This window comes from Aquarana catesbeiana, linkage group LG08 (assembly GCF_042186555.1).
Source record: "Aquarana catesbeiana isolate 2022-GZ linkage group LG08, ASM4218655v1, whole genome shotgun sequence".
Lineage (NCBI taxonomy): Eukaryota > Metazoa > Chordata > Amphibia > Anura > Ranidae > Aquarana > Aquarana catesbeiana.
This window is the reverse complement of record NC_133331.1, coordinates 79375703-79399027: the sequence shown is the minus strand read 5'-3', so window position 1 is coordinate 79399027 and position 23325 is coordinate 79375703. Positions and strand designations below refer to the sequence as shown.

At 41.8% G+C, this 23325-nt stretch overlaps 1 protein-coding gene across 8 annotated transcripts in view; it reads left to right on the top strand.

Annotated features, from left to right (window-relative positions):
- EXOC6 (exocyst complex component 6) overlaps window positions 1–23325 on the top strand; it is a 404697-nt gene that overhangs the window by 253585 nt on the left and 127787 nt on the right. The window lies entirely within an intron of this gene.

Genomic DNA, 23325 nt, shown 5'->3' with positions numbered 1-23325 from the left:
AGGAGAGTCACACACTGGAATACTGGGAGTGGATTTAAAATCCCACTATGTCAATAAAGTTGTCACAAAGATACTACTAATTTCTTGAAAAGAATTCAGTACCATGTTTAACCATTAGATGGCAGTACAGAGTTTTTTCAGGTGGTATAGTGTTTAAGGACTATACATCTATTTAAAGAAGTTTTACACCAGAAAACACAAGATGCTTTATAGGAATATAGGAATATCTGTTTACTTATGTCTGTGTATTGTTTTTTAGATTTACTATTTACCAGAAAAGGTAATAATGCACAAATGGCCTGCTATCATCCCTAATTCTGCTTTCAGCCAAAGAATTTGTGTGTATTCAACAGAGTAGTAAAGGTCCTGGAGAAATCAGAGAACAATCATTCAGCCAGACCATTTTTGGTTGGATCAGGGATTCTGTAGACCCTTCGCGACCAAGACTAGCCAATTACAACAAACTAATCAGCCAAAATAAAATTTCTTTGCCGATTTACTATTGCCTTTCATTAAGCTAAATCACTCCTAAGCTTTGTACAGCAATCTTTCAGTACGTTGTTCTTGCACACTCTCTCAATATATTGTTTGGCGGCGGATCGTACATGTATGGAAAGCCAAATTTGGATGTCTATACATTGCTACATGCACAGACTGTGCGACATGGACAAATTGCAAACCCAAGCACATGAAAACCTGATCTTCCTAATAACATTTAATCATTCAAAGGGCTGAGAGTTTTACAGTAAACCTATGATTAGCTCAAGCCTTCTAAACAGTTGCCATTAATAAGGTAGAGGTTCCAGCATGCATTGGCATGTGCTTTGCATTTGGATCTTTGAAACTCGAGGGGTCCATTTATTTAAATAATATACAGAAAAGAATGTAAAGGGTTTTCAAGGATGGTTATTAAACCATATCTCACAACCAAGTTAAAAATACCATACCATACTATACCATACAATATACAGAAAAAAATATAAGGGGTGTTCAAGGATGGCCTACCGGTAATAAAAAACATAACTTACAACCAAGATAAAAATACCATAACTTATGGTATTTTTAACTTGGTTGTAAGTTATGTTTTTTATTACCGGTAGGCCATCCTTGAACACCCCTTATATTTTTTTCTGGATATTTTTGCTATTATGGGTTGATGACCTGCTGGTATATTGCTATATTCAGCTTTTAGGCTGTTTTGTTTTTCCCTTTTCCCCTCCACATCTATATTATTAGTTCTTAGACCTCAATTCCTGAAGTTGAGCTAGGAACCATACCATCTTCTAACTGATCCATAACTATAATAGATGGTTATACAAGTTATTGGAGCAGACGTGTTTAAGACCAAATTCAAGAATTGGCCAGTATTGCAAATGAGCTATGGAAGAAGTGAGGTCATGTGCTAGCATTTTAATTATGTCAGCAGGTGCAAGTTATAGACATCTTCCGGAATCCATTCTTGATTTGGGCTAATTCATACATTTATGACCAGGGCAAATTTTGCAGTAAAAATGTATCTGCTAATAACTGTCCTGGAGTGAGGAGCAAGCACCCGGCTGAAGATCTTGCAGAATTTGACAATTCCCGGAATGTTGGATTCTTGGTCCCCCCTATTAAGCTCTGTGGTTCCTTTCCACCAAACCATATGTTCTAGACACAGTAGTGATTGAACCACTGAGCACAGTGGGGGCCATGCATCCGACACACCTGGAAGCATCAGTTTTGCAAGATCTTAACCCAGCATTTTCTGTTCATTCCAGTAGAGACTGGTGGCCCAGGCAACAGGAGAGAAGTGAGCATTAATTATTTTTATAATAGGATTGTTTTCCAGCACCAATTTGAGCTATACCTGCTTGTGTAAAAGTATGCTGTTTTTCTTTGGAAAGATTTGGCTTTCTTTTGGTAGCATACTGTAAAATCAATAAATAATCTTATTTATACTCAGTATTCAGGTACATACTGATATATTTTTTTCTAGTTATTCTAAAAAAAATTGGAAACAATCATTTCTTTCTGCCCAGGAATACTCCTCTATAGACATTTCAGAGGTTGCTGCCAAACAGAACAAAGGTTAGCAACTACTATAGCAGCATCGCTTATCTCAATACAATCAGCTGTGTGGTGGCGCCACTAACACTTGCTGCTGGTCATTATTTAAATCATAAATTATTCTCATTGTTGCTTGTAAGAATGGGAAAACCTAAAATTTGGGCAGTATGAAGTGTAACAAAACTGGTCATGTACACACGTGATCAGCTCTGTGATATCCAGACTTTATGCCCCAATGCTGATCATCTAGGGAACAATAGAAATGTTTGTATGATAGCCACATAAAATGGTAAGAGTGTTCATTATGTGATCAAATATTCTGTTTTCATATAAACAGTAAAAAGGAGTGCCTTTCTTCACATACACAGTCTGAATATTGGCAAATTAGTGGCAATCTTAAACCACTAATCACCAAGTCTTCTGTTCCATTCATGGGCACTCAAAGAGGACCTGCGAACCAAGGGACAAAGGCCTAGGCATCAGTATTGCCAGTAGGCTTCCTACAGCTGCTAATTTCCCTATTATTGACCTATTACTGTGTCTGTGTTGAGGTGGCCATCTTGTTAGTGGAGTAGGACATTTCCTTCTCCAGCAAGAGTTGTCCTCTCTGATAACAAGTGATTTAATGACTGATGGAGTAATCAAACAGCAGCAGGAGAGGTGCAAAAACACAGAACCATCCACAGAATGGAGCAGATGCATTGAGATCCTTGCACTGCAGGTCCTCTGGCACAGCTTCTTCTCCAGCAAGGAGAACAATGAGCAGCACAACAGTGACATCAATAATTCACAATCTAGTGCTCGGGTATGATCCTATACTTTATATATTTTCCTAGCAGCTCGAAGCCCTCGCCCGCCCTGGGAGGTCATCCAGAAAACCAGTATATAAATTCTAGTGATTATATGTCAGTGTCCATAAAAAGTCCTTTATAAACAAAACGTAAAATGCTGCAGTGCAGTACTATCTTTCTCCTCGTGAAGAATCATAAACTCTCACCTTGGTCCAACTGGTGATAGTTTATGATTTTTCAGGGGAAGAAGAAAGATCGTATTGCACTACAGCATGCTTTGATTATAAAAGGACTTTTTATGGACACTGATATATGAGCGCTGGAAATATATAGTTATTATCACAATAGTGACATCACTAAATCTCATGAGACTAGCCGTTAGAGGCAGCATTGCCTTAGGTTTCAAGCTGCACATGTAGCCCTATGAGGATAAAATAACAGTGATATTTTCCAGGAGGAATTCAAGGAAAAGGGGACAATTTCCAGGTCAATTTCCATTGAAACAAATTACTTTTGGGTGATTAAGTCCTTCTGTTTTTGGGATGTTATTCTATCCCTCAGTAGGCAGTCCACCTCATTGAAAATGCATTAAAGGGTAAGTTCACCTTTAGTAAGACGTTACATCTTACACCTGTATTTAGGGTGTAACATGTTACAATTAAGCGCCACTGCTCTGCCTGCACAGCCATATCATTCATTCACAGGAATCTGTGAATGAATGAACTACAAGTCCCATCTTCCACCGCGCCCGGCAGCTTATAGTTCTCAAAGGACTTCGAGGGCGCTGATAAGCCCCCTCATAGACATTTTGCTCTTCTTACAGCTTTATATCAGCCCTATGGTGGTACGGGCAGAATGCTGGAGGAAAAGTATCCAGGAGCCTGACATTGCACACGCCATCCACTGAGCGCAGGTGCAATGTTCTGCAGGCTCCTAAAAACAAAAAATAATAAATACACATTTTTTACCTGTAAACACAAGTCCACTATATATTTTTTTTAAAGGTGAACTTATCCTTTAAAGCGTATTTTTGGTCACAATTTAAAACATCAAATCTGTAACACTTTTCACCCCAAATAAAAGAAGGTGAAGGAAAATGGGACTCTAATGCGCCACACAGAGAAAACAAAGATGTACAGTATGTAAAATCATAACAGCTTTATTGTACAAATAAAATAAAACAGAATCATTTTGTATTCATAAAACATGGCCAACAAAATTTAAGTTAAAGAAGAACTCTGGGCAAACTTTTTATTTTCCCATGCAGTGGGGCTGTGCCCATACTGCATGGGTTAACTACTCGTTTTTATTCAGGAGATTGCAGAGCAGAGATATACTTACCTAATGTGCTGATCCTCAGAGCACAAGACCGGGCCCTGATGCTCCTGCCCCCTCTTCCCCTTGCCCGCTAGTGGTCTTGTAAATGGACTGTTCCTGACGCCATCACACTCGTAGACCGGGTCTGTATGTCAGAAAAGCAGAAACAGTCCAACGCTGGATGTGGGGGAGCAAAGTTTTCTGAACGATTGGGTAAGAATAGCTTTTCCTTGCACCCCTGGAAAAAAATGATCAGTGGTAGTGCGGGCACAGCCCCACCTCATGGAAAAATACAAATTTTGCTCATAGTTGTTCGTTAAAATCTGACACAACAGAATTCAGTATCTACAACTGTCCATTATTGGCATCTAGGATCAAAATCCTAAACACTTTTAAAGTATTACTAAACCCAGGACCCTACAATCATTATATCTGGTCTCCCACAGTACAGAGAACATGGAAATGCAATTATTTTAGTAAATATGAACTGCTAAATACCTCTTCCCATCAGCAGTATTTAGCAGTGTTGTAACTTCTATCACTGTCTAGTTAAAGCTTGTAGGAGGAGTTTTCATACTGCACTGGCTGTCCCATCAGGACCCTTGACCCTCTGCCTGGACAGTGATTGGCCCTGTGCTGATTGGCCCTGCGCTGATCACATGCACTCTCCCAAGAAAAAAAAAAAAAACGATCTAGCAATACACACCAAACTGAGCATGTGCAGCCTGACTCCAGTAACTCTGTCTTATCCGGACCTGTTCTGGAGTCAGTGGAAGGAGGAGACGATCAGAGAAGACAGGATCAAACAGCCTTTTTACACAAGGCTTAGCGTGAGTGAGTATAACAAGCATGCGTTACTGCATCTTCAGACTGATTTAACTGTTGTGAGTTTAGTAACACTTTAATGGACAGTTGTAGATATTGATTTGATTGTCATGGAGAAATGGTGCCCACAGAGATCATACAATAATATAAAGTATGGACCCACCCTCTGGTTTTGTTTAAAATATATTAATTTGCACATTGTACATATTTCAATTATTTCTACCCTACTATTATTACTCTGAGCCAATCTTGAAGTTTGTAAACTTACTTTGTGAAGATCTCCTCACATCTGCTTCTTTGAATTCTGTGACACATACTCACTATGCCCTGTGGGTAGGCACTGCTGTGTCACATATTTCACAGAGCCTGCCTTCTGAACTACAGAGGAGGAGTTTTAGGAGGTGGAGTCAGTACAGGAAGCACGGTGTAGCGTCACATATGGTGACCCATCACATTTGGCTACCCGCTGGAGTGCGCATGCGCGACGCCGCCATATGCGTTCCAACACTTTTATGACAAAACAGCAGTGACGGAACTGACGTTGATCTGCGCTTGCATTGTTATTATGTGGCTCCACCCCTAAGTCCAGGTTCAAGCCCCACCATCCAAGTGGACATAGAGTTAGAATATAATTATGCCGAGCAAAGCGAGGCCGTGCCTGAAGCATGGCGAGCAAAACAAAGCCATGCCTGAAGCGTGGAGAGCGAAGCGAAGCCGCGCCCGAAGCGTGGAGAGCAAAGCGAAGCCGTGCCCGAAGCGTGGAGAGCGAAGCGAGCCCGCGAGGGGCCCTGTTGAAAAGTGGTGTCTTACAATGAATAATTATGCAGAAGAAGAGCTTGTCTGTAACGTCACTTCCGTGACATTATTTCACGGTTTTACTGCTCCGTATTGTCGTAAAAACTTTTGGAACGCATATCGGCAAGTTATGCATGCGCAGTGCGAAATTTCTCAGCGGATCGTCACTTCCATAGCCAAATGTGACGGGTCGCCATATGTGACGAAACAACTGCTTTCAGGCAGCAGGGTACCATGGGATATGTAGTCCTTAGAAATTGAAAGTAAACAGCAGAGGAGAAGCTGCAAAGCATGCAGGGAATCCAGGACGTTGTGGAAAGCGATGGCAACAGACAGGCACCACTCACAACATGAAAGGAGATCTTCCAAGTAAGATTATTATATTGGATCATCAAATATAACTAGCGTTTAAATTGCTATTACTGATGTTATAAAAGGAAAGTGTTTGCTGTGACCATAGAACTCCTTTAAGACTTACAACATTCATATGCCAGCTAGTTACTTCTATTCATGTAGCTCTAAGTCACAACAGATTTTTTTTTTTTTTTTCCTCAAGGCCGCTCTTTTCCTCCAGACATGAATATGGAAGCTTAGCCTTTTCTCCGGGATGGGATTAATTTGCCAGGAATACAGTAAATGTCACCAGAGTCGAGAATGAATTATGTGGAATACAATGACCTTTCTCTAGCCAAGCTCAGAGTGGGGTGTTTGCTTGTGCTCCGGCTCAGGTTTAATATTATGCGCTGATGAGAATGTGATAAAGCCACACATACATATTTTAAGCATGAGCGGAATGAATTATTGGCACAGGGAATCTTGTCATTGCAAATCTCCACTTGCCTCTCTGCGGTTTGTCTAATCTTTCAGAGGCTCACATAAGAACCTTGTGGATATTCCATCCAAATTAGAATCTTTTATTTGCAGAGAACAGTATTATCCTGACGTTTGGTGTAACCCCTGTACTGCCCGCCAGGTCAGCTAAGATTCAAAGCTTTAGGGATGACATATCCTTAAACGAAGGGTTAAATGCTTCGGTTGCCAGTATTCCCATATTGGAAAGCATTATAGCTTCTTATCAGTGGGAATAAATATGACTTTGTATTCTGCTCCTTGCAGATTTGCCAAGAGCAACATATCCCGGGTTCATGTCGCCCCCGACCACAAGGCTGTTTGTCAGCATGTGTCTCCAATTTGATTTATATTTGAAGCTCCTATGATTTCAGTGTAGTGTTTCTGTATTAAGTTCTGCCAGAACAGAAGATAAGGCCATGCTTGTGTATAGATGAACTGTCATCAGACCATTTACACATGCTGATTGCACATTGCTATTGACCTCTCTCTAAAAACAATTCTATATATTGTTGTTCTATGCTGATTGCTCTTTATCTTGTTGTGACCTGTAGCAAGTGACTCAACCTCTCCATTTAACAAGAACAGTCTGATGAATATGAATGATTTGCTAGTCTTCCAAGTGATTGAAGCCCTCCATCAAAATAGTCACTAGCAAAACAATGCGGTCTGGGGTCTCTTTTAATGTCCAACTTCGGGCAACTAAAAAAAAAAAGAACTCTTGCAGTGGGACTTTGTCTGCAATGCAAAGGTTAAAGTGATTGTAAAGGTAAAAGGTAGGTAAAAAAAACTACTCCCCCCCCCCCCCCGTACCATCCCTCCTAATACTCACCTGAGCTCTCTCTCAATCCAGCGATGTGCATGAGAGCCTCGGCTATCCCAGGGCTCCCTCATTGGCTGAGACAGCAGCAGGAGCCATTGGCTCCCACTGCTGGCAATCACAGCCAATAAGCCAATGAGGAGAGAGCGGGGCCAAGCCGAGCTGCAGCTCTTTGTGTCTTATGGACACATAGAGCAAGACTCGGGAGCGAGCACACACCAGTGCTCCCATACTGGTCAAGGGGAGGAGCCAGAGCGCCGGTGGGGGAACTGAGAAGAAGAGGATCAGGGTTGCTCTGTGCAAAAACCACTGCACAGAGCAGGTAGGTTGTTTTTTTTTTTTTTGTTTGTTTTTTTAAAGCCGAACCTTTAATACCACTTGAATTACTTACTTTGGTCCAAGAGAACAAAAAAAGATTTACTTACCTGATCCTCCATACCTCTGCGCAACTAGACCGCGGTCCCTGCAGATTTTTCTCCTCGAGCGGTCTAGGGTCCTGAAGTCTTCAAGATGAAAGGAGGGTCCATCGCCGTGCATTGGACATGGTGACATCAAGGGACAGTCCACCACTGGAGCCAGGGGGAGTGCCATCTTCCAGGGGAGTGGAGGATCAGGCAAGTAAAACAGTTTCTGCCCTCCCCTAGACAAAGTGAGCTATTAAACCTTGCAGTGCAGGCACAGTCCAAGGGTTAGTTTTACATTTGAGTTGGGCTTTAAAGTGATTCTAAAGGTAAATAAAAAAACAAAACATGCTATACTTACCTTCTCTGTTCAATGGTTTTGCACAGAGCAAGCCCAGATCCACCTCAGTTCCCCTCCCGGCTTTCCTGGCTCCCCCCGTGCCGAGTGCCCCCAGAGCAGGCAGCTTGCTATGGGGACACTCATGCGTGCTGATCTGTGTGTCCATTGACACACAGAGCACAGTTCTGCTCCACCCCCTGCCCCCTACCCACCAGCTGTAAATGAAAGCAGCAGAAGCCAATGGCTCCGACTGCTACCTGTCTGTGCAATAAGGAGCGAGAGAGCTGGGAGAGATCGAGATCCGGCTCTGGTAGAAATATAAGGCGTGTCGGGGGGGTTTACCTTAATGTATAGAATACAGTAAGGTAAAAACATGTACCTTTAGAACCATTTTAAAGCTGTGTTACAAGCATATATATTAATTTACAGCTGCAATAAATGTGTAATTTGCAAATAAATGTGTAATTCCAGTCTGCGGCTGTTCAGAAAATGACAGGAGGCTGATGTCAAAACAGAGTTGGGTAGTTATCCTTGTTCTGTTTAAAAATACATTCAATTATTTTTTTTTAAATGAATACATACTCGAATTAAATTGTAGTTTTATCTCTGAAAATCCAAAAGGTGGATCTTCTCATGTTACTGTGGATTTTTTAGGGTAAGATTTGGGCACCAGTATTTTGGTGTGCTGTAAAATGAAGCCACGGCTTTCATCCACTTATGTTTGTGAAGTTTTGATTGCCATGATTGAATTTTTCTGTGGGGTAATATATTATAACTTTCATAGCATTCATTTTGTCAGAGGTTTAAGGTTAGTGTTAGGGGGTAGGCTCAGGTGAAGGGTTATATTTATAGAGGTTAGGTTGAAGTTAAAGGAGACCCAAGCTGACAGCAGTGTGCTGCCCTTGCCCCTCAGAAGACAATTTCTGGCTGGTAAGGGGTACTTTTTTCAGATGGCACAGCTCCAGGCTCGAGAACCGCCTGAAATAAGGCTGTTTAAAGTGAGAAAAAGACCCTCCATGGCAGCTATAAATATTATAATGATTTTAGTAAAAGGCCTTGCAGATTCTTACCAGCTTTCTGTTCTGTTGATACTTTTGCAGTATTTCCTCCAAATGTTTTCTAAGTGGAGAGCCTGGCCACTATAACTATAGCATCAGTTTCAGCAGAAAAAGAAACATTACATTCCCTTTTATATGTATTCCTTGCAGCACTGGGGTCCTTGGTTCAAATCCCTACTAGTTTGTGGGTTCCCTCCCACACTCCAGAGACATGCTGGTATGATAAACGGCTTCTGTCTGAATTGGCCTCAGTATGTGTATGCCCCTCCCCTTAAAAAAAGCTAATTTTTTTGATTTGCAGCCTACAATTAAGACAAACACAGTTTTTGTTTTATCCAGCTGTATTTACTTGTGCAACTTATAGCATCCAAGTGAAAGATAGAACACCAGTATGTCAAGAAAAAATGAACAAAATTAAAAAACAGAATCACTGAGTTGGAAAAAGGATCACCCCTTTATGTCAATCTTTTGTTGAACCACCTTTTGCTTTAATTACAGCCTTTATTCTGTTGGGAATATATATCTCTACTAACTTTGCATATCTAGACTTTGCACTATTTGCCCACTCTTCTTTGCAGAAATGCTCAAGTTCAGTTAAATTTGCTGGTGACCATTTGTGGACTGCAGTCTTCAAGTCATTCCACAGATTTTCAATGGGGTTTAAGTCTGGGCTCTGACTAGGCCATGCAAGGACATTCATCTTTCTCCTGACATCCACTGTGTGGTCATTTTTGCTGTGTGCTTTGGGACATTGTCATGTTGGAAGGTAAACCTTCTTCCCATTGACAACTTTCTGGCAGAGAGCAGCAGATTTTCCTCAAGAATTTGATGGTATTTTGCCCCATCCATTTTTCTTCTATTCTGACAGATGCTCCAGTCCCTGCTGCAGAGAATCACCCCCATAACAGGATATTACCACCTCCATGCTTTACTGTATGATGAGCTGTATTGGATTTCCACCAGATACATCATTTGGTGTTGAGGCCAAATAATTACATTTTAGTCTCTTAACCATAATAACTTTTCTCTGTGGCCTCAGATTCATAGTAGATAATGTAACATTGGTAACAATAGATATCAATTTTATATTTTATATATATATATACACACACACACACATATCTCAACATTATCCACAATTATAGTGATAAACACATTGATATAAAGTACATTGTTTAGAGGTAGACATAAATGATCTTAAAATTAATGAAGATAAAAGTTTTTTTGATGAAATGCATAGTCCTGGAGACTCTCAAGCACATGATTGCAAGGTGTAGGTGTCTTATCCAGCACTGTCTGTCACTTCTGGGTCTTCCTGGTTGAATGATCCTGGGTAATATTGACCCTGGGAAGGCGTCACCACGTCACCCTGCACTCACAGGAAAGTAATGCAAACAATGGGACTGATGTCATTATGTCAGCGCCATTCTGTTCATCATCAAGGACCACCTAGCACTTGAGAAGTGCCAAATGAAACCCCAGGTATCAAAGGTAGATGCTAGACATGCCTGGGGCCTCCAGGAGTTGAGAGAAGGCACAGTAGGCCAGGAGTTGGGCTTTAAATTACAAAATGGCTTATGTCACTATTATTTACTGTATGTTGTATCAATTGTTTTATCAATGTGTAGTTAATCTTTAAGATAAGTTCTCGGCCCTGGAAAAAAAGCATTTTCCCGTGTATAGAATTGGCTCCTAAGCATTGTTCACCCTTGCACAAGTTGGGAACACTCACAAAATCAGGTGCATTCCGGACCACAAACGTGCTGCACTTTAGCTAGGGTTACCACCTGTCCGGTTTTGACCCGGACAGTCCTGGATTTGAATGCTGTGCCTGGGTTTCCCTCTGCCTCAGACCCAGACAACAGGGCTGCCGACAGGGGGTTCCACTGAGCCTCCTGTAGGGGGCCCAAGCACACCGTGGGACCCGGACAGAAGGGGGATCGGAGTGGCTGTGCAGGGGAAAATTACAGAGGAGACAAACTGGGAGAGAGAGAAGCGGCAGGTACCCGCTGGTGCAGTAATTTTCCCTTTAATTAAATGTTTAAAAACAAACAACCTGCATTGCACTCACACATGTAGGAGCGGTCGGCATATCACAGTCTGTGAAATCTGGAGGAAGCCGGTACAAGGATACAGAGAGCCGCGGGGAACTCCAGTGACCTGTCAGATAGCCTGGCACACTGTGACCAATCAGAGCGTTTTCGAGGCTTAACCACGCCTCCATTATCGGAGGCTGACAGGTCACTTCCCCGCGGCTCTCAGTATCCTTATACTGGCTTCCTCCATTGATTCATTGATCAGAGCAGCGTGGATCGGGAGAATGCTGACAGCGGATTTCACAGACTGCGATATTCCGACCGCTCTGACATGTGTGAGCAATGTAGATCGTTTGTTTTTAAACATTTGATTAAAGGAAAAATTACTAGACCAGCGGCTACTTGACACTTCTTTCTCTTCCAGTTTGTCTCCTCTGTAATTGTTCCCTGCCCCGCCACTCCATTCCCTCTGCTGTCCAGGTCCCCCTGTGTGCTTGGGCCCTCTACAGGAGGCCTGGTGGCAGCCCTGGTGGTATGGGGGGGGGGGGGATTTGTGCTGGTAGGGGGAGACGATGATTTGTATTAGGAGAGGGTGAGGAAAAGTGCTGGAATGAGGAAGAAGGGGGGATTTTGTTGGGACTGGGGATTTAGGGGATAGTGGAGGGGGACTGGTGCTGTGGAAGGTGGAAGATTTGTTTGGGGGGGGGGGGTTGTGTTCTGGGAGGGGGAGAATTGATTTTTGCTGGTGGGGGGTGGAGGGTGAGCATAAAGAATAATGCTGGACTTTTTTTGCAGGAGAGAGAGTGGGGCTTTTTGATAAAAGTGGAGGAGAGTATTGCTCGCGGAGGGAATATCGCACTCTTCTCAGCCCTACAATGTGCGTTATACACCCCTGACTCCTGCACTCTTTTTGTTTTGTACTCATGACTTCTAATATGTATTATACACTTCTGTCCCCTGTATTCTGTGCATAAGATTTACAGGCTTCATTCACACCTAGGCGTTCCAGATCGCAGGCGGAATAGAAACTTCTTTAGGGTGACAGGCATCCCGTGATTCTGTTTGCAGGATTTTGCAGCGATTTGTCGGGTGACAATTGCAGCAAAATTGCACCGCGATTGGGGTGCCATTAAAAGTAACAGGATCATGAGCGCGTCCCGCAATTTGTGGCGAATCGCAGGCGGAGTCGCGACCTGGAACTCCTATGTGTGAATGGAGCCACAATTTGGCTACACTCACTGTTCACTGTGGCGCACTGAACTGCATTAATACTCTCCTTGGGGCACCCAAATGTGTCCCAGGTCTTTAACAATCTTATAGTGTATACTAAAAAAAAAAACATGCTGTGCGCCGCTAAAGTGTTTGGGTTTGGCTTGAAGAAAAGGTGGCAACCCTAACATTAGTAAACGCACGGGGGTGGCATTAATTCTTGATGGAACTCCCACACATCTGAAAATGCAGTGGGTTATCATACATGCCACATCGCATGGTGCCAGACTCCGTGTGGTGCGATTTGAAATAGAGATTTTCATTTTTTTTATCTGTTTTGTGTGGGTAGGGCAGCCCAATGAAATGAATGGGCTGCCTACCCACAGGACGGAGATGTGTGAACCGAGCCTCATTTGTCATTACATTTTAGAGAACTGTAGATAGCCAGTATGCCTCTGTTTGCTGACTGCATAAAAAAATGGTTTATATATTAAGGACTGGCCTCACTTTTAATGGCTAACTCAACATTTGAGCGAATTGGATTTTCAGAGAAGAGCACATTGGTCAACATTTGTCCTATAGTTTTTGTCCATACTGACCTTACTTTTGTTGCAGTCTTTTATTCTTTGGTGACCTCTTCAGCAGCCTTTACTCTTGTCCACTCCAACCCCCCCCCATTTACTAGCATATTCTACTGGCATCAGCAAGCTTAAACTGATACACTGAAATGATCACTTTAAAGAGTAACTCCACTTTGATTGGGACAGAAAAAAAAACGGCTTTGGGTGGTCTATGTACATTGCAGAGATTTTAACAAACTTTGTTGCAGATTCCTACCTGTTTCTGCTCTGAAGTAAAGCTGTTTGTTTGACGTAGCCTGATGCAGACTGATTCTGGGAAGCACCTGGTTCATTATAATCACCTGGTGCACTTCCAGTGTTCTGATGAGAAAAGTTGCAGTATCTCTATCCCTCTAGAAGTAATATTAACCTTTAGGGAATATCGCACTAAAAAATGAAATCTCTGTTGCAGAGGATGCCTAAAATCCGACTTGTACCTTAGTGGAGACTTCTGGGAAAATCATTGGAGTTGATTTACCAAAGGCAAATAGTCTGTTCACTTTGCAAGCTCTGCTGACTTTTATCATCCAATCATGTGCAAGCAAAAATATTTTTTTCTTAAATTTTCCTTGCACGTGATTAAGTATTCTTTGCAAAGTGAAGCTTTACCTCATTTACTAAGCTCTGGAGCAAATTCTCTTGCAGAGCGCAACTGCACTTGCAAAAGTGAACAGTCTATTTGCTCTTAGTAAATGAACCCCAGTGGCGTTGGTGTACAGAACACCTTCAGATTGCCATTACATATAGAATTTTATGGAAAATGACAGTGCTGCAGATTGAAATGGAAAAGTAATTTTTTGCTAATAAAGAATGCTCAATTATTATTTTTTTTATTTGCTATATATATATATTTTTTTTTTTCAAAAGTGGAGTTACTGTCAGAAACCATAAAATCAGACCGAGACAGAAGTACAGTTAAATCACACGTGTTTAATAATAAAAGTAAAAAGAACAAACGTAGTCAGAACACAGCCAAAGTTCAGTAACCGGAACGGATAGTCAGCCAAGCCAGAAGTCAGGGAACAATGTAGTGGAACAGCAAGCAAGATCTAGAGCCAGAAGGGATGACAGCAAAGCCAGTCTTTAAACAGGAACGCAGGAGATAGTCTCTTGAGATGTTGACCAAGAGGAAGGCAGAGATCCACTGGGCTGAACGGCTTAAGTAGGCAGGACTGACGAGCAGGATATCATCAACAGCTGAGTAACTGTGGAGAGATAGGAGCTGGAAATTAGCTGATAGCTGAGCGGCCAGCTCTGAGAAGGAAGGGCTTTGAATCCAATAGAGTTTGATGGGACATATGATGAGGGTCAGCTAGATATGTGGATGAAAGGTGCAGGAACTTGAGCATAAGTGTTACATGAATCAGACTATAAAGCAGTGATGTATGCAGTGATATGTGTCAGAGGAGGTAACATCACATGGAATTCTGAAAAATCTTTCAGAGATAGCAGTGCTGTCCAGGAAAGCAAACACATCTGTCCTGATCGTCTACCTGGAGGTGGGCAGTAGTGTGTTCATCTGTCTCCTGCCGCCCTAATTTTTAAATGTGAAGATTCACAAAACACGGGGGGGGGGTCAATTTACTAAAGGCAAATAGGCTTGTTCATTTAGCATAGTGAATGAGGTGAAACTCTGCTGGCTTTCAACATCCAATCATGTGCAAGCAGAAAAAGTTTTTAACCACTTGCCACCAAATCACCTATCTGGTACGGCATTTGACTTCACAAGGTTGTACCGGGTGATGCAGTACTTCTAGCACTAGACCTCCTCTGTAGACATAAAGTGGTAACCCTAGTGTAAAGGCTTTTAAAGTGTTGTCTATGGATGGTAACATTTACGTCCTTTGATGCCATTGCACGGGTGTGCGCATTTTTAAAGCGTGACATGTTTGGTATCTATTTACTCGGCCTGACATCATCTTTTATATTTTACAAAAAAATTGGGTTATGTATTGTGTTGTTTTGCAATTGAAATAAAAAAGTTGTATTTTTTCCCGAAAATTGCGTTTGGAAAAAACCTTGTGCAAATACTGTGTGACCTAAAAAATTGCAAAACCTACCAATTTATTTTTAGGGCCTCTGCGTTAAAAAAAATATATATATAACGTTTGGGGGTTCTAAGTAATTTTCGAGCAAGAAAAAAACATATTCACGTGGAAACAAAAAGTGCCAGAAAATGCCTGGTCTAATATTTTCCTTGCATGTGGGGTATTCTATGCAAAGCGAATTTTCTTCATATTCACTAAGTAAAATTTCCCTTTGCAAAGTGGACATGTTCTACTGCTTTAGTAAGTCAGCCCTAGTATCTGTACTAGTTTTACACTTGATTGTCAGTTGATAGTGGCAGGACTTTGGTGTTTAGCTAAAATGACATTTGGGTAAAGTGAAACGTGACAATTGATGCAAACAATAACATAACTCTAATGGGGTGGGTTCCTGCAGCGCACAGTGCAAACATGGCAACTCCATCACCACTGGGCCTGTTTTTGTTTTTTAGAATTTTGAAACCACTGATTTGAGATTTTTTGTTTGGTTACTCACATTATTATTCTTTGTGGCACGATTTGCAAAAAATTTCTTTGTGTACTATAGCGCGGTATTTTTCCCATTATACTGTTTTTACTAGGCACTTGTGGGCGCCGACAGCAGGACGAGGGGGCAAAACTTGTCCACAAAATTTTACAAACTTTTTACAGCTTTTCAAACGATATTTTTCTTATCTGACCTGAAACGTAAATACTTTTTGAAGAACTGGGGGTGGAAGGAGGCACAGAGACTGTTTGAGACCCCTTTAGTTTCTTTGGTAGGCTATACAGTTGAAAAGCAGCTGTACATAAAAAGTAGATGGCAGATTGCCTACACTGTAGCTTCTCGTTTTTCAACATAAAAAAAATCTTGTGACAAGTGGCGCTTGCCACTTTTGACCTGTTAAAGGGCACCCTGGTTTTCACATGACTAGAGGGCAACATAATGTCAAAATTCAGCTCTGTTCACCTCTTGGTGTTCTCTATGAGGGATTTTTTCTGTCTAGGACATCCCCTAAGGACTCACTGAAGTTCCTCTACTGGGAAATATGCAGATTAGTTGGCCTTGGGCTAATTCCCTGTATCAAATAATACCACTATTGTTATGTTAAATAAAGTGTCAATCAAGTTCTGACTAGGAGTTTACATATAATACACCTACTGTGTGTATATATTATATATATATATATATCTTCTCTCTGCATTGCCTAATAACCGCATAATATTACCTGTATGCAATTAAGTACATTGTTATATTCCATTGCGTGGTCAAGGGGCTTTAGTGGTCAGTTCTTTAAAGCATATTTAAAGCATATTTAAAGCATACACGCGCTGGCGTATAACACACACCCCAATTTAAGAGAGAAGTTTCAGGAAGAAAAAACATTTTGTTTTAAATAAACCACTTTGAAGCAAAATAATGGTCAGTGAGCATCAATGCAGCCTAATCTGTGCCCATCTGCAGCCTGATCTGTGCCCATCTGCAGCCTGATCTGCGCCCATCTCCCCCATCAATGCAGCTCACCATCTCTCATCTCTCACAGGAAATAACAAGCCATCATCTGTTTACTCGGCTCTCAGTCGGCAGTCACATACACAGTCCCACTTCCACCATCGGCATTGGACCAGCTCCTGTGATGGACAGAACACTGATCCAATGCCGGTGGCGGAGGTGGGACTGTGTGTGTGACGTGCGAGCTGAGTGGAAATGAGATGACGGCTCTGTGAATTCCGGCGGCACTTGTCCCCCTCCTTCCCGTCCAAGGTACACTGTCAGCGTATAACACGCACCCGCGATTTTCCCCCTATTTTCAGAAGAAGAAAGTGCATGTTATACGCCGATAAATACGGTATTTGTGGGTTTACAATATTGGAAATGTTAAAGGTTTTTATTGGATTAGTTAGCTGCATTTACTCGCTGATGTCTTCTTCTCTTATTAATGTTTGTGGTATTTTGTACGTAAAAGTCAATTTTCTTAAATTATTACACAGATTTTTACTCTTTAAAGCAGAACTTCACTCAAAACATGAAGTCCTGCTGGTTCAATTTTAGGAGTGAGGGCGAGTATTGTTTTTTTATCGGTACCTGCTCCCACTTCCACAATCCTCACCCTAACCGAGGATGACGTTCCTTGCCCCGCAGCCTCCTTTCCTGCAGCCTCCTGGGACACGTCATATGTCCCAGGGGGCAGCAGAACCATTAACAGTGCACCGTGTGGAGTGGGCCGTGATTCCTCAGGAAGCTACAGCCAGTTTCCATAACCAAGAGGATGGTGCCAGGGACCCACAGCAGTGAGCAGAAGCAACTGCAAGAAGATAGGACAACGATGTGCATGAGAGCCTGGGCACTCCAGGGACTCTCCCTCCTCATTGGCTAATACAGCGGCAGCAATCTGTCGCCGGATGTGGGAGCAAATACCTGGATTAGACAGGTATCTGCTCCCCCTCCCCCCTGAAAGGTGCCAAATGTGACACCGGAGGGGGTGAGGAACCAGATAAGCGGAAGTTCCATTTGTGGGTGGAACTGCAGTCTGCTTACATAATTTGTAATAAAAACATCTTTGCCATTTTGAAGCTTCCCTCCAACCACTTTGCATATTATTTTATATATACTGTGATTCTGTACTTGCCAAATATGCTGCAGAAATCTCCCTCCACTGAGTCTGGCTGCAATAATTTTAACTGTGGGCAGCTGAAGCTGCTGCCTGTTCACTTCCTGGATTTACACAGAGGCACACCTCCAGCTCTGCAGCTCTCATTTTCCCTCTTATGACTCATCCCCCTCCCTTCCTGGCAATCTCTCACAAGAGTGAGAGAGAGAGCTGTACATGATGTCATAAGCCTAGGCTTTTTTCCAGACAAGAAACAGGAAGAGGGCTGTATAAGGTATTTACTGACAGAAAAAAAATGTTTTACTATCCGAAGTTTAAACAACAAGGGCAGAAGATTTAATAGATGGAAAGATGGAAAATGACTGAAGTTCCACTTTAAGTATATTTGGGGGGGGGGGGGGGGGCACTTAAGGGATAACTGTTCTAAAAGTATAAATAATTATCTTTTAAAATACCACTAGCGTCTCCTAGAAATAGGAGATATAAATGACGAGTTATGAAAAATAAATGCTTCCAATAGTTGAATATTAGTTTAATTACTTCAGTATCTATGCAATATTTAGAAATGTAAACTGAGCAGTTTTATGACAAATTTAGCATTTGATAGAATAATGAACACAGTTAAATAAACTTGTACAGCTTAGTGAATCAAGGCTGTACTGAGCAAAATATACATTTTATAATTGTTCAAATGATAGTTTTACTTATTTACCATATATACTCGAGTATAAGTCGAGGCCCTAATTTACCACAAAAAAATGGGAAAAACTTATTGAACCGAGTATAAGACGAGGGTGAGAAATGCAGCAGCTACTGCAAGTGGAAAAAGAGGGTCAGCAATGCCCATCTGTAGCTGTATACCTCCCTGTGTCCTTTGCATGTGTCATGTGTCCTGTGTCCTGTGTATATGTGCATGTGTCATGTGTATATGTACCTGTGTCATGTGTATATGTACCTGTGTCATGTACCTGTGTATATGTGCATGTGTATGTACCTGTGTCCTGTGTATGTGTATATGTACCTGTGTGTCTGTGTGTGTGTGTGCATCCTACCTGTGTCCTGTGCATCCTCCGTGCGCTGCTCTTCACCGATCAGCGTGTAGTATTCAGCCATTCACTGTTCAAAAGCCACGCCTCCTCCTCGTCCAAAAAACTCCATTTCCCAGCAGTCAGCGGTCAGCCTATCATTGACATTCTCTCATCCTCATACCACGGACGAGGATGAGAGAATGTCTGTGATAGGCTGTACACTGACTGCCTATCACAGACGAGGAGGCGCGGCTTTTGAACATTGAGAGCCGCTGCCGAGTCTATGCAGCACACGCTGGCCGCCGTCTGCGTGCATGACACGCTGATCATGCAGACAGACGGCGGTGACTCGTGTATAAGTCGAAGGGGGCACTTTCAGCCCCAAAAAAAGGGGCTGAAAAATTCGACTTATACACGAGTATATACGGTAATTACATGCACTTTAATTATTATGAATTATTGATATGTTGCTTGTAACCTGTAGAAGTTTACATTGTCCTGTCCTGTTGGAGCTTCGATTTGTCTTCCAGGGAGATGGACCTTTCATTGCTCTCTGTTCCCCGTATGTGCTCTGTAGTAGAGGCATGGTGTTCAAAGCACTATCCAGCGCTCTGACTATCTTATGACTTTCCAACAATACCCTTTGAAAAATGACAGTAGTTACACATAAACAGAAAGCTGTTAACTACCAATCTTTTACTTGCTTGTCCATGTACATTTCAACAACAGTTAGTCTATAGAAGTATCCAATATGCTACTCTGGGAGAGAACATAAACATTTCTTCAACTAGTTTGATTGACCTTACTCCCAGTTGCAGTCAGCTCTTAACTTTGCATGCGGTAACACACAAATTGTCATGCACTGTGGTTGGAATGTAATATGTATATACTGTAAGATATCGATGTGAGCAATAACTCATACTTTCATAGAATACCTAACGTAAATGAATTACAAATTTGGATACTCAGTCATTGTTTGGGTGTTCAACCTAATTTAAGTTGCTTGCTAAGGACCCTGCCGCCTTTGTCTAAGGAGCTAAAGTTTCTATTATTATTTCACAGCTTGTAGTAAAAAGCTAGTGGGTAAAGGATGACCCACCTCGACAAGCTAAATTCAAAAACTGTCAATCAGGAAAACAACACAGAGAATAGGGCTTCTTACTGACCTCCCCAAATGTCACCTCATGCTGTCCTTGATTGGCACAGTCTGGCAGGGAGGATGGATGAGTCTGTCACCGGCTGGTTAATTGTGTTGCCGATTTCAGCCTGACATTAGGACTTTGAGCAGTAAGTAGCTCAATGCAAAACAAATTAGCAGATTGTAGTCATATTTCTCATCTATCTGCCTTGACTTTTCTGAATGCAGTCCATAAATCATATTGACTGACACCCTTGCAAATGATGAAAGAGCTTTTGAGGCTATAAGCATGAATCCAGGGAGCGTGGAGACCGGTAGCTTGAAGGTGGCATGGACGGATGCATGTGGCTGACCTTTTGGGAATTTTCCGGGAGCCTAATGTCTCTGGGTAACAATGGTCCGAAGAGTGAAAGCTTTTTGGCCGCTATAGAAAGTATTCAGCATGTCAGCAAATTTCCTTTTCCAAGTTCCTTTGAAATATAAGAAGCTGGTCTAAGGGGTTCTTTTCTTCAGGAACTAACGTTTCAGCATTATCTGGAGAACCCACAGGACATTTAGACAACTTTGAGGGCAGGTGTTTGTTAGGCATTTTATTTGGGATATTGTTGTCTAGTTATCATCCTGAGTTAGGGCTTTTCAGAAAGGTTAAATGTACTACTGTTACAGAGCAGATTGTCCAAACAAAGCTGCACTCCATAAGCTGGCTTAGCTTGGAGCAAAATACAAGTCTATAAACATTTTAGAGTGCAGGTTGCACTTTTTATAATGGCTATGGTGTTAGTACTTTTTACGAGATTTGTATAGAATGAAATTTGGAGGGTTTACATGGTATGTCAAACCCTCCTTTGCACATTCATGGATCGGTAGCATGGAGGGCTATTGGCTAACACTTGCTTTACTAAATCCTAGGTTGAAAACCCCATTAGGGCATTATCTGGATAGTGTTTCCGAGTGCTATATATAGGAGATGATGGCCTTCGAATTATGATGGCCATTTATTAGATGCCTGGATGGGATTTTTTTCTGGAAAATGCAGCTGTAGTTTTGGTTCTGTAGAAGAGGGTTTACTCTCAAAACGTGTTAGCCAGCTTGGATCCAGGACGGTGTTCTCCTTGGCAAAGGAGCAACCTGGGTCTGACGTACCACAGTGCTATGGAAGAGTAGCTTGATATGCTGTCAATTATGCATGGTTTGTGAATACATTTTATACTGATTATCAATAAATATATGAGATAATGCACTAGGCTGGTGTGCCCTCTTTTGTTTGTGTTTTTGCAGCAATACCATGGTACTAGAGGAACATGGTGGACAGAATGTATTTCTAATTAAACATTTTAAGACTATTGCTATGCCTGATACTGAGTTACTACAACTGTGAACATTTTGCAGAGTTCACAAAGTCTGTGAATTGCATTGTGAAGAATTTATCCAGACCCATTCTAATCTATAACAGAGTGGTTAGCCAGTTAGATGCACATATCAGACATGTTATGGCCAGCTTATGGAAAACAGGTAATAAATACTATTTACAGAGTTGAGTTTTTTACTACCCTCCCTTAAAGCTGAACTATAGGCAATTCTAAAGTAGTCAATTTAATCCAGCTCTGTATTCAATAATACATCATTACATTTACTATCTTAAAGGCAAGAAGTGTACGTGCCTGAATTTGACCAGGTACCAGCCTCTTGCAATCCACTATATAGCAGATCTCAGAATGGGTGAGGAAGCATAATGAGACAGTCACACTACAGTGCTCAAATGCCAACAAGGAACGTGCTGATTGGAGGAAGGAGCAGATTGACAGAGAGATGTGCTCATCAATCAGCTTCTTCTCATTTCAATGTCCAGTCAAAAGCTGGGGGAGGGATAAGACCTGTAAAGCTGGTCATAGACGGTTCGAGTCTTGACCAGTTCAGCAGGGACCAGCCGAGATTCTAACCACATTTGGGCTGCACAACCAGCATGTTGGATTGTTAGTATGCGATTATTGTCAGCGGCTAGAACCACTAGCGATAATTAATGTGTTCGCCCAGCAGGGACGGTTCCCTGTGCCCCCCAACCCCACCCCCCCACACACACAAATAGCTCCACAGCGGGAATTACCCATCAACACTGGTGTGTTGATGGGGGGATTGAGTGACCTGTGGTTGCAGGAAAGAAAATCTTATCTATGGCCGGCTTAAGTGTTACAGGTCAGCGACAACTGGGAAATATTAAGCGTCCTGCCCTGCCAGATTTAAAGAACTTGATTTCTCAAAAAGGACTCTGCTACTATTATCAGAGAGATAGTATGCAGTAGTGTGGATTGTACAATATTTGATTTATGCTGCATACACACGGCCAGACTTGCCAACGGGCTAAACTCCGTCGGCATTACCGACGGAAAGATTTAGAACATGTTCTATATCTGAGTCCATCGGAAATGCCGACAGAAAAAGTCCGATGGGGCATACACATGGTCGGAATGTCCGACCAAAAACTCCCATCTGACTTTTTCTGGCGGGAAGTCCGGCCGTGTGTACGCAGCAAATGCATGACCCAAAATGTATATCAACTTGGAAAACCAAACCATTGAAGAGTAGGGAGTTTGGTATTCTCCATTCAGCGGTTCATCTCTATGAAAATCAAGAGAGGTAAGAAGGCAAGCCATTGATTCACAGAATAGGCAATGTGCATATAGTCAGAACGGATTCTATTTTGGAGGAATCCCATTGCTTCGCAGTGATCAGATCCCTATATGTACAGCCAACTTTACCCTCTGCCTTCTTCCAAGGTGGCCAGTATATTACAGCACCACTGAGTGCATCAAAAGGATTTTTTAAAAGTTTCTGATTCTTTTTTAAACGACTTTAACTTTTTGCTATCTAGGGAAGAAAAAAACGAATTGTTCTTTGGAATTTTTTGTGACAACCAATTTATCTGCCTGTACAGTTATTTCATTAGCATTGCAGAGCAAATAGGAGACACAGCTTATTTAATGGAGCAGTACATTAAACTAAAATGCACTAGTTGTTCCATTAAATCAAAATGACATACCCATTAGGTATCTCCAACATATTACATTATAATTAAATGAACTGTGGACCATTGATTTCTTCTTTTCTCCGCTGGTATTGATACGGCCCTGCTTGTGGAATAGTGCAGCGTGTCACGATGTAATTACCATTGCTGTTTCTGGGTTGTTGTTGTCACAGAATTCCTTAGTAAGTTCTCTCAGTGAGCAGTAGACTTGTGATTTTAGCTGGAAAATTGTGACTCTCATGGTAGATTAGCAGAGCTTATTTAATCAGAAGAGTTGTTACAACTATGGAATTTACAAATGGTAACACGGCCTCCTGATAAAGGTTATGACAACTTTGAAAACGCAGATTTTCTTTGATATGTTTCAAAATATTTCAGTGACAATTAAAGT